Source organism: Takifugu flavidus, chromosome 8 (assembly GCF_003711565.1).
Source record: "Takifugu flavidus isolate HTHZ2018 chromosome 8, ASM371156v2, whole genome shotgun sequence".
Lineage (NCBI taxonomy): Eukaryota > Metazoa > Chordata > Actinopteri > Tetraodontiformes > Tetraodontidae > Takifugu > Takifugu flavidus.
The window spans coordinates 2,365,020-2,375,387 of NC_079527.1; the positions used below are offsets into that span (position 1 = coordinate 2,365,020).

A 10,368-nucleotide genomic window follows, 5' to 3' on the forward strand; every position below is an offset into this window, starting at 1 on the left:
ATCCTATGTGCCAAAGAAAGCCAAGAATGTGGTACTCATGAGTACACTGCACGGGGATGGAAGAATCTGTGACCAGGAACATCACAAACCAGAGATCATCATGGATTATAATGCCACAAAAGGAGGGGTAGACAACATCGACAAGCTGGTGACGGCCTACAGCTGCAAACGGAGGACTCTACGCTGGCCACTGGTGATATTCTTTGACATGTTGGACATCTCAGCGTACAATGCCTTTGTCATTTGGATGGCATTGAACCCAGAGTGGAAACGAGTGAAGCTCCAGAAAAGACGGCTCTTTCTTGAGGATCTGGGAAAGGCATTGGTGAGACCACAAATCGAGAGAAGAAAACATATCCCCAGAACCCCAGCCTCTGCAGCCATGGTGAGGAGGATTCAGTTGGAGAATGCTAGTGCCCTGTCCACCCAACCTACAGAACCACATTCTGCAGAGCCTGAAGTAAGCGTGTGATGCTGTTGAAGTACATGTCTGGCACTCATGTCTTGTGAGAGAGAGAGGTGTTAGTAAAATTCCTGATCTTTTTATTATTCTACCAGCAACAAGAAGAAGCGGTGCGAAGTGTGCGGCCCTAAGATGGACAGGAAAACACAATATACATGCATCAAGTGCAAAAAGTATATCTGCAACACACACACAGTAAAGCTCTGCCCCTCATGTGTTGTATAGGCTCGTGGCTAAAGGCCATGTGTTCAATGGGGCTGATATGTGTTGTCATGACTGATATGTTTACTCTGTGTTTATGTGTTTAGCTTGTGTTGTGCACCTGAATGGGTTAGATTTCAAGTTCAAAGAAATAAAAGTCAGTAGTTTTGAAAAACCTTGCTTCACTTGTAAATTTGTTTCCACTTATATCTTGATTTTAATTGATTTTATTTATTAAGTTTTAAATAATAAGTTATAAATGTGACCTAACAAAGGTAAAGGGCAACTATTAACCATATATATTGTTTATACTGCTAGTACTGCTAGTAATTGGGATAAGGTAAACATCTGTTCAGTATTTTAACATAAAAGTGTTTGATTGTGAGGCATTAAAAGCCACAAAATGCAACGGGTCCATCAGACCCACTAACGCTGGCCGAGTAACAACAATATGAACATTACACAAGGGTTGAAAGTTGCACAGAGATGAATACTTTGCTTTATTGTTCTTAAATTTGCTAATATTTTGTACTAATGACTTTGGTTGACTGGTTGTGCAACCCTTATTGCAGAAAATTAAAACTGGCATGTTCTACTGCCACCTGAGACTCTTAATTTATTCAGAGAAATCTGACAAATAAAAAGACTGACAATAATTCTCAGTAAGAATAAAATGAAACAAACAAATGCATTATATAAAAACTGTTATATACCTTACATCCAGGCTGTTTCCAGCTTGATCCAGCCACTGGATGAGAGGCAGGGCACAGACTGCATGTAATTACAGATTCATACCTCAGGTCGGTTTTAAATATCCTATCAACCTGATGAAACCTGAAGTCAACTGCAGTCCCTGGACAAGAAAAGTCCAGAGGAGTGAGATGGTGGAGTCATCCACTGTAAAACCATGTAGACATATTTGAATGGTCAAAGAACAATGGTACAGAACAACGAATGGAGTGTTTGCTCTATTTTAACATGTTGCATCTTGTTATGACATGTGTCTGCTTTGCTTATGCTCTGATTTAGGTATTTACATTTAGCCATTCTTTTTAGAGAAAGCTACTTTACTTTACGATGGCGGCCAAAACCTGACATGAAGCAAAGCAATCACTCTTTAGTTTTTAAGTATTCCCTTGCCATTACTTTGCTAGTACCTGTGCTGGGTTTTCAAAATGGCATGTTTGAGTTGCAGCCACGACACTCCCTCTACCAGTATTATCACCTTATGGAACCCATAGTGCCCCCCCCCCAAGTAGGCAGTGGAAAAGCCCTAAACTGTCAGAAATTGATTGGCAAAAAATAGAAGCCATTGCCAAAGAAAAACATATATAAAAGTTACTACATAATCTATTTCCTGCATATTTGATGTATTTATGGTCTAATTTCCCCCAGATTATAATATCAATATCAATATCAATCTTTATTTATATGGCACTTTTCATACGCTAGGTAGCACAAAGTGCCTCACAAAGGATAAAAACAGCAAAGAGAACAACAGAATTAAGAAAAGGACAGACACACACACATGCATACAACACACTTACACACACACCCACACACATAAACAAGCTGAGGCAAGCTGAGACATGGCTGGGCACCGAGACCTGAGGCGAAGGAGACGCCACCTTTGGAGGCCCACCAGGCCGAGGGAGGTCATGGTCCGTGACCACAGGTGGTACCGCCACAAAGACCACCCCGCCCCGGACAGACCGGAGGCTCCACACCAAAGCACAGAGCCCCCTAACCACCCAGGCCAGGGTCGACAATGGGACAGCACCTCCAGCGGTAGACCGGAAACATCTCCCAGCCTGGCAGGCCCCCATGAGGAAACACCATGAGGAGACACTGGAGCTAAAAACTGAAGGACTGAAACAGTAAATGGGATAAAAGGTGTAAAGACTAAAAACTGAGAATAAGAACTGAGGGAGTAAAACAGTACTAAGACTAAAACAGACTAAAACAGTAAATGGGATAAAAGGTATAAAAGCTAAAAGCTGAGGAACTAAGAATTGAAGTAGTAAAACAGTACTAAGACTAAAACAGACTAAAACAGTAAATGAGATGAAAGGTGTAAAGACTAAAAACTGAGAGACTAAGAACTGAGGGAGTAAAACAGTAAAAGTGTCAAGTAAAATAAGGATAAGACATAAAATAAATTGAAAATAATCAGAAAATCAATTAAAGGCCTGATTAAAAAGGTGTGTCTTGAGCCTCTTTTTAAAAATCTCAAGAGTCTCTGCGGCCCTGAGGTTCTCCGGCAGGCTGTTCCATAGTCGGGGACCATAATAACTGAAGGCCGCTTCCCCGTGCGTTTTAGTGCTTACATGTGGAATGGTTAAAAGGCCGGTGCCGGAGGACCTCAGAGTCCGCGAGGGTTGATAGAATAAAAGCAGGTCAGATAAATAAGTCGGGCCAAGACCATTAAGACATTTAAAAACTAATAAAAGAACCTTAAAATCGATCCTGAAACGCACGGGTAGCCAATGCAGCGATTCTAAAACTGGTGTGATGTGCTCCCGCCCTCTGGTCCTCGTCAGCACTCGTGCAGCTGAGTTTTGTAATAATTGTAGGTTAGTGATGCTCTTTTTTGGAAGACCAGAGAGCAGGGCATTACAATAATCTAAACGACAAGAGATAAAAGCGTGCATCAGCACCTCCATGCTGGCCTGAGAGAGAAACGGGTGGACTCTGGCTATATTCTTCAGGTGGTAAAAACCTACCTTTGTTATGTTTTTGATGTGTGGAATAAAACTAAGCTCAGAGTCAAGGATCACACCCAGATTTTTTACAGATTGAGATGGCTTAAAATCCTTCAATTTTGGAAAAAGTTTCTCTCTCTGACCTTCAGGACCAATAACTAAGACTTCTGTTTTGTCCTGGTTGAGCTGTAGGAAGTTTTCTGCCATCCATGACTGGATATCTAGAATACAGTTAAAAAGGGCATCAACTGGCCCTGTGTCATCAGGAGCCACGGCGATGTACAGTTGCGTATCGTCTGCATAGCTGTGGAAGCTGATGCCGATATAAGCAGTCAGTACTTACGCAGCCGTCTCGATATTCTCATATGAAGTGATGTCAGTGACACTGTTTACTCAGTCAAATGTGGCAAATCTTCTGCATTTCATATTGAGCAAATAAAACCTCTCTGTCAAAGGAATACAAATATTCTTATTAGCCGAAGATAATCGTCAGCTGGACAGACTTCCAATAGTCCCCACGACTGTTTGAAAGTGATGCAACAACAACCACAGGCAAGCTATTAAAACACTGATACACTGTTCAGCTTGCAAACGCCATCAGCAAAGGGACACAGGAAATTCATTTTCTGGTTATTTGGAAATTATTCAAATAAGCAAACGTCAATAATAAGATTCCCACTGAGAAAATACCTCGAAATAGGTCCCAGCAGGATGGCAGATTTGATAAGAAGATACGTCCCACCGGCCCAACATAATAAAAGCATATCTTGTGCCCAGCGGGTTCTTGTGTCAAAGCGGCTCGCATACATGATGGATGCTGAGACTTTAACCCCCCTCTTTCTTTGCACAGCCCTGGTTTTTAATGACGGCTTTAACAACAACGCACAATAAATCATTTGATTCACTAACCCCGTGCTAATTCTTCCTCACCTCTTCAGTCCAAAGTAACAACCCGATTTCCGCTAAATATAATCTGGCAGTTTGGCTCTCACTATAAAACCCAATGGGGCGGGGACAGTTATTGCACACATTTCAATTATCTCACTGTAGCCCTCAACAGATGTTCTGTGTTTATTTCTTCTTAAATCAAAAGGATTCCTTTTGTTTACCCTTAAAACCCAGCAAAAAACCTCACAAACACCTCAAGTCTGATGTTACTAAACACCATCCCATCCAGTTAATATTTGTTGGGCCTGCAGAAAAAAAAAAACCATTTAGTTCAAGATGGCTACCTGCAGGTGTGAAAGGTCTGCAGTCACGGCCTCCTGATTTCATTCTTGTGTCTTTTGATTATTCTGAAGTTGATTTTTCCGCGAAGCTGCAGGTGACATAAATGGCAGCAACATTACGAGTGTTGTGCGCAGTCCCATCACGTCCCCGACCTGATATAAACATAGAAATGTCAGCAGATATGAGCTGTGGAAAGGTGGAGGCTGCTGCTCACACCACGTCATAGTCATAGCTTAATGTGTCCCACAATTAGGCGACAGGTGTAGGTAGCCAGTTGGGTAGTCATAAATGCTTTATTACATGTTCACCTCACTGCTGAATGAGCAGAGAAATTGCTGTGATTTATCTTTGTGGCTGAGCCCTGTATCAGCCTGACCTTCAGCACCTCCCGAGTTGGTTCTGACACATACAATATGTGACAATTGAACATGTCAACTATGGAGACATCCAAGGCTTCTTCACAAACTGAATGGATTATATCAAAAATGTTGTACAATAACACACGTAAATTGTAAAAATAAAAAAAAATAGTAAAGACAGAAAAGACACATTGAGTCCCTGGAGGTCTTTACAGGGGAACTCAAACATTTACCAAAGCTCTGAAAATGTTCAATAAAATACAGGAAATTACACAAATCATACCAGAAGGGTCAATACAGGAGAGCTTAATGTAAAGCAGTGTGAAAGATATTGAATGAAAACACTGGAAACCTCAGAAGAAGCAAGGGTCCACAGAGCAAGTCGATCCCAGGGCACAGGTAGGAGACATCGGAGTAGTCCAGAAGGAAGAATCTGAAGGAGATATTAGAAGACTCAAGGACAGCACCGATCTTTCGCAATAACACAGGAAACACTGGAGAAAACAGCAAACAGAAACACAAAAAAAACACTACAAGCAACTAACAGTTGAACTCTCCAGACCTACGGGAATTCACGGGATGGTTCTGTGCAAAAGAACACTGATTAGTAGAACACAACTTCAGCGTTCCGCACTTCCATTCACTCTCCTCAATTAAGCCAGTTTGCTGCTACAAATAGTATAGTAAATATTTTATTTCTGCAAAATCAATTTAATTTGTGTTTTAATGATTCAGAACTTAAAGCAAGGGAAGAAAAGGGCCTACTCAATTAACAATGCTAAACCTTAGGTGGAAGAAGAGAAGTTCCACGTAGTTTAGTCTTTGACCTAGTTTTTATTTCAACATCGAGATCTTGGTGTATGCATGTTGATATGTTTATTACAGATTTAAATTTATATTTCTATTTTGGAGCCAGTGCACTGCAATATTTCCTGTTTTATATATTTATTTAATTTTTTTAATTTTTTTTAAATCTCTTCCTCGCCCTCCTGGGCAGTGCCTCCTTCCTTCAGACTCAGGTCCTCTACCAGAGGCCTGGGAGTCTGAGGGTTCTGCGCAGGATCTTAACTGTTCCTAGGACTGCGCTCTTCTGGACAGAGATCTCTGGTGTGGTTCCTGGTATCTGTTGGAGCCTTCTACTAGGGTTGGGTGTTACTGCCCCTAGTGTCCCAGTCACTACTGGGACCACTGTTGCCTTCATGCCCCATATTCTCTCCATCTCCTCCTTCAGCCCTTGGTACTTCTCCAGCTTCTCGTGTTCCTTCTTCCCGATGTTGCTATCACTCTGGATTGCTACATCTATCACTACCACTGTCTTCTGGTGTTTATCCACCACCACTATGTCAGGCTGGTTGGCCACCACCATCTTGTCAGTCTGGATCTGGAAGTCCCACAGGATCTTGGCCTGCTTCTTCTCCAGCACTTTCGGGAATGTCTCCCACCTGGACCCTGGGACCTCCAGTCCATACTCAGTGCAGATGTTCCTGTTCACTATGCTAGCCACCTGGTTATGCCGCGCCATGTATGCCTGGCCTGCCAGCATCTTGCACCGTGCTGGGATGTGCTGGACTGTCTCAGGGGCATCTCCACACAGTCTGTACCTGGGGTCTTGTCTGGTATGGTAGACCCTGGCCTCTATTGCTCTGGATCTCAGGGCCTGTTCTTGTGCAGCCATGATTAGTGCCTCTGTGCTGTCTTTCAGTCCAGCCTTTGTCAGCCACTGGTATGTTTTCTCGATATCAGCCACTTCCTCAATTTGTCGGTAGTACATTCCATGCATGGGCTTGTCCTTCCATGATAGCCCCTCAGGTTCCTCCTCCTTGGTGGGCTTTTGTTGCCTGAGGCATTCACTCCGCAGTGGGTCAGTGGGGGCCATCTTCTTGATGTATTCTTGGAGGCTTGTTGTTTCCTCCTGGACAGTAGTTCGGACACTTACTAGTCCTCGCCCCCCTTCCTTTTGCTTTGTGTACAGCCTCAGGACACTGGACTTAGTGTGAAACCCTCCGTGCATGGTGAGGAGCTTCCTTGTCTTGATGTCAGTGGCTTGTATCTCTTCCAGTGGCCAGGGTATTATGCCAGCAGGGTATCTGATTACTGGCAGGGCGTAGGTGTTTATGGCCTGGATCTTGTGCTTACCATTCAGCTGACTTTTCAGGACCTGTCTTAACCTCTGTAGGTATTTGGCTGTGGCTGACCTCCTAGCTGCCTCCTCATGGTTACCATTTGCCTGCAGGATCCCCAGGTATTTGTAGCTGTCCTGCACATCTGTGATGTTCCCTTCAGGTAGTTCAACCCCGTCAGCTGCGATCACCTTTCCCCTTCTAGATATCATCCGCCCAAATTTGTCTAGCCCGAATGACATCCCGATGTCTTTGCTGTAGATCCTAGTGAGGTGAATCAGGGAGTCGATGTCACGCTCGTTCTTGGCATACAGCTTGATGTCATCCATGTAGAGGAGGTGGCTGACGGCTGTTCCACTTCGGAACTGGTACCCATAACCACTCTTGGTGATGATCTGGCTGAGGGGGTTTATGTCTATGCTGTGGTGGTGGGGTACTGGTATGGGCTGGTATCATCAAAGATGAGCTTGTGGGGCCTTTTCGGGTTGAGGATGGAGTCAAGCTCAACTCCCAGTCCTACTGCCAGTTTCTGGAAGACACCTTCTTCAAGCAGTGGTACAGGAAGAAGTCCGCATCCTTCAAGAAAAACATGATTTTCATGCAGGACAATGCTCCATCACATGCATCCAAGTACTCCGCAGCGTGGCTGGCAAGAAAGGGCCTAAAAGAAGAAAAACTAATGACATGGCCTCCTTGTTCACCTGATCTGAACCCCACAGAGAACCTGTGGTCCCTCATCAAATGTGAGATTTACAAGGAGGGAAAACAGTACACCTCTCTGAACAGTGTCTGGGAGGCTGTGGTTGCTGCTGCACGCAATGTTGATCGGGAACAGATCAAAACACTGACAGAATCCATGGATGGCAGGCTTTTGAGTGTCCTTGTAACGAAAGGTGGCTATATTGGTCACTGATTTGTTTTTGAATGTCAGAAATGTATATTTGTGAATGTTGAGCTGTTATATTGGTTTCCCTGGTGAAAATAAATAATTGAAATGGGTATATATTCGTTTTTTGTTAAGTTGCCTAATAATTATGCACAAAGTAATAGTCACCTGCACACAGATATCCTCCTAAAATAGCTAAAACTAAAAAAGCCCCACTCCAACTCCCAAAAATATTCAGCTTTGATATTAATGAGTTTTTTGGGTTCATTAAGAACATGGCTGTTGTTCAATAATAAAATTAATCCTCAAAATTACAACTTGCCTAATAATTCTGCACTCCCTGTATAAATGTCACCTAAAGCAGGCTTTCATTAATGAACATTAGATTGTTACTGCCATGTAAACCGTATGTGATCCGTTTTATCAGATGATATGAGAAATCAGATTAACTCTTACTTGGTGTCGCAGTCTGCTCTTTCCTAACCAGCACAATCCTGTACACCTGTGTCTTCCCTTTGCTCAGCCCAATCTGACACATCTTTTCAGATCGTGGTTATTTAAACCCCCTAGCTGGCACTCACTTCTTGCCAGATTTCTTCTTGCCTGACTCTCCAGTGTTATGCTTCAGACTGATTTGCTGGTTTCGACCTTGCCTGTCCTGCTTCTTTCCTGGCAATCTGCTTATTCTCCTGTTTGACCAAGACTTTGCCTGTTTTCATTGTTATGCTGATGACACTCAGCTCTATTTATCCATGAAACCAGAGGAGACAGAGAAGTTAGTGAAGCTCCAGACCTGTCTTAAAGACATAAAGTCCTGGATGTCTTCAAATTTCCTCCTCCTTAACTCCTGCTATGGAACCGCTCCCTGTCCAGGTACGGGAGGCTGACTCCATCGCTACTTTTAAGATCAGACTTAAAACTTTCCTCTTTGAAAAAGCTTATTGTTCTTAATTCTGTAGTTCCAGTTACTATCATAGACAGACAAATTATCATACTTAAGGGGTCGTCTAATCGTTAGGTCACATCTTAGCTGTGCTGCTATAGGCCGAGGCTGACGGGGTCCAGAAACATGATCACCTGACAGGCCTCTGTCACCCACTGGGTCATGGTTTCCTCTCCTCTCCTTTCCTTTCCTCCCCCTCATCAAGCAGACTAGTTATGCTGATTCCTGTGTAGTTTTTCTGCTTCCCCCCCCCCCCCCCCCTCCCCTCTCTATTTATTTACAGGTATCGCCGCCTTCGGAGCTGCATGACGACCTCCGGCCCCGCTGACCCATTGTATAGTGTATTTTTGTGTGTGTTTCTGTGCTCTGTGCCTCTCCTCTCCTCTCTTCTCCTCTCCTCTCCTCCTCTCCTCTCCTCTCCTCTCCTCTCTCCTCTCCTCCTCTCCTTCTCTCCTCTCCTCTCCTTCTCTCTCCTTCTTCCTCTCCTTCTCCTTCTCCTTCTCCTCTCCTCTCCTCCTCTCTCCTCTCCTCCTCTCCTCTCTCCTCTCCTCTCCTTCCTCTCCTCTCCTCTCCTCTCCTCTCCTCCTCTCCTTCTCTCTCCTCTCCTCTCCTCTCCTCTCCTCTCCTCTCCTCTCCTCTCCTCTCCTTCTCCTTCTCCTCTCCTCTCCTCTCCTCTCCTCTCCTCTCCTCTCCTCTCTCTCTACCCAGCCCCCCCATCAGCAGGAGGGTCCCCCTACATGAGCCTGGTCCTGCTCAAGGTTTCTTCCTGTTAAAGGGGAGTTTTTCCTTGCCAGTGTTGCTTGTCTGGGGTCAGGCCCTGGGATTCTGGAAAGCGCCTTGAAACAATTTTGATTGTATAAGACGCTATATAAATAAAGACTGATTTGATTTGATTCTCCTGGGACAAGTTCTTCTCTGAGGAGTTTTAACCTAACAGATTATTTCCTGGATTATTCGGATGCCGTATTCTTTGGTGCTCTGAAACTGGTTCTTAACAAATTACAATCACTTGCAAAAGTATCCTCCACTGTTTGTGTGCTGCATCTGGGGCCTGCTTATTTAATTCTACATCTGTGCATGTAAAAAAGTGACATGGACACAAACGCTAGCGGTCAACAGCAGCCGAGCATAAACTTCTTCTGGGTGCAGTGGGATTTAAAATGGATTTGCCTTGGAATCCTCGGAAGTGCAAAAAAGCGGAGCAACTGAAAAACGGAGCATCGGGTCTCGAACTTCAAATGGCTACGATCTCGTCTTTCATCACTGGAGTTGTTGGCAACCAAAGCCCATGTGAGTTCTTCTCCTTATGTTTTGTTTCTTTAAGGATTCCGGCACATTAACTTGAGTCTGTTTCGTCATATCAGTGGCACAGTTAGACATTATGTCCTCATGGTTGTGTTCGAATTTTCCTGTCAGAATAATGGGGTGTCCCGCAGAGGCTGAAATGGTGTAAAGCATCAAGAA

The 10,368-nt window shown here is 43.9% G+C and overlaps 1 long non-coding RNA gene across 1 annotated transcript; it reads left to right on the forward strand.

Moving 5' to 3' along the window:
* Window positions 1-2,070: 2,070 nt before the first annotated feature.
* On the forward strand, window positions 2,071-2,868 carry LOC130530517 (uncharacterized). The gene is made up of 2 exons (XR_008951860.1): window positions 2,071-2,645; window positions 2,736-2,868. It is a non-coding gene; the product is annotated as an uncharacterized LOC130530517 (long non-coding RNA).
* The last annotated feature ends 7,500 nt before the right edge of the window (window positions 2,869-10,368 follow it).